Source organism: Lepeophtheirus salmonis, chromosome 5, assembly GCF_016086655.4.
Source record: "Lepeophtheirus salmonis chromosome 5, UVic_Lsal_1.4, whole genome shotgun sequence".
Taxonomy (NCBI): domain Eukaryota; kingdom Metazoa; phylum Arthropoda; class Copepoda; order Siphonostomatoida; family Caligidae; genus Lepeophtheirus; species Lepeophtheirus salmonis.
The window spans coordinates 29,122,335-29,124,443 of NC_052135.2; the positions used below are offsets into that span (position 1 = coordinate 29,122,335).

Below are 2,109 nucleotides of genomic sequence, written 5' to 3' on the forward strand. Positions count from 1 at the left end.
TCTTAAAAAAAAAAAAATTAATTATACAATTTGATATGTATATATATATTTTTTTTCAAAATCCATAACTAGTCACAAAAAATTTCAAAAACCCAGGGCTATTCTTCAAAAAATTAACACATAAAAATAATGAAAATAACAATATTATTGTTTGAGCAAAATTAAAGTTGCCCTTCTAATACACCATGTCCTTTTATTCTTATGACAGATTTACTGGACTTTTTTGAGCAAAAGTCCAGTTCAAACATTTTCAATATAAACGAGTGGTCTGAAAAGTTTCTTTCCTCAAAATGAAGATGGTAGCGCCCGTAAAGAAAAGCTAGTTACATCTATCCAGTATCCGTTGTCCGTTACTCATTTTTGGACATTTTGGACTCACTGTTGACATGTAAGAGTAGTTTGAGTGAGTTCATGTGAGTGGTTTTGTGAAAATTGAAAAGATCAAGTATCGGGTTGTCATTACAAATTTGTTTTTAAAAGTGTAATCTTTAGATAGACTAAAACAATACAAGACATGTAAAGGCTGCTTGTGCTCAAATTTAGCGAGTCTAAGTCAACCCAACTCCCAGGAATTGAGCCAAAAAGAAGAAAATATTTAGTGTAAAATTATATTGTAGAGAAAAGTGCCGAATACTATTGATACGGGTTACAGAGATAGGAGTATCGCTGGGAGAAGTCTAGAGTTACAAAAAAATGTTGAAAAAAAAAAAAAAAAGTCAGAAAAAATGTCGTGTATCTTTGTTAGGTTGGAAATTTTTCAAAAGTTATCTCTCATTTTTTTATAAAAACCATAGTTTAGATTAATGAACAAAAACGGTGTGGATTATATCAAGAACAGAAACCATTAGTGATCTTCTGAGACGTTACCCCACAAACAAAAAACTGTTTTATTGTCAGGTATCAAAATTTTTGTTCCTTTCCCCCTAGTCAGTGTTCTGAACGTTGATTGGTCGAATTTGATTTAGTTGTTAAGGTGTGATTATTTACAAACAATTATAGAATAACAATTCCATAATTGGGAAGAATTAGCCAACTAAAAACATATTTTAGGCCTTTCTTCATTTTTTAGAGGAGAGGTTGTGAGATACACTGAACTTAACGACGTGTTTCCAAATATACTCAAATAATAACTCTACTATGATGACATTTATAATATGATTCATGTTTAAGAAACAAAAATACAGGTCATAAATCCCCTATAACAATGGAAGGGGTAAAAGAAGTAGAAAACCCCTATAAAAGTAAGTGGTAGGATAAGGCAGTCTACAGTTTAATTTCATTTCTTCATTAAACATGTTCAAGGAGGTAATTGCTTAAAGTATATTGGATATAAATTGTCAAAGCTTAAATATTTTTCAGATTCTTATCATTGGACTTTGCTTCACTTTTGTGGAATCAACTCTAAATCCAGCAATTAATCTTGGTTTGGATATACCAATTTTACCGAAGTTAGCAAAAAAGAAACTTTTTCCTTTGTTGTTGAAAAAGTTAATTAAGTCTAATGCCGTTGGGTCCCCCTTTAACACAAATCCAAAATTTACAAAAAAGACTCTTCTAAAGAAAAAAGCATTGAAGTTACCTCTGATTCTTAAAGCTCTTCCAAGACCAATTCTAGGATTTCGTTTAATATAAGCAATGCTAAATTTATATAATAATACAATTAGTCATTTGTATCATTAAGCATAAATAAATTTTTATATACAAAGTTAAAAATCCTGTACATTTAAAAAAAAAAGTGTTCATATTATTTTGTTCATCATACCATTACCATTATATGCACTTTAAGTCCAATCTGAGTCTCGGGTCTTTACCTAAAAGTCAAGTCTAAGTATTTAATTATTTTCATTCAGTCCAGTTTGAAATCATGAATATTTTTATAGGGTCCAGTTCAAGTAATCAGAAAATAAAAGATACCTTTAAAGAGTACCTTATATCCAGTGAAAAAATTGAAATGACTATCGAGTCCAAGTGGAGTTGTTATTCTTAGTTTTCGAGTGCAAGTCAAGTCTTGAGTCTTTAAGATATGACCTCAAATCCAAGTTGAGTTTCAAGTCCAAGTCCCCAATTCTGCCATTACATGACTATATAGCTCAGTGATCGCTATTTCTT

At 30.3% G+C, this 2,109-nt stretch overlaps 1 long non-coding RNA gene across 1 annotated transcript; it reads left to right on the plus strand.

Moving 5' to 3' along the window:
- Positions 1-1,235: 1,235 nt before the first annotated feature.
- Positions 1,236-1,713, plus strand: LOC121118364 (uncharacterized). The gene is made up of 2 exons (XR_005864416.2): positions 1,236-1,305; positions 1,360-1,713. It is a non-coding gene; the product is annotated as an uncharacterized lncRNA (long non-coding RNA).
- Positions 1,714-2,109: the final 396 nt, after the last annotated feature.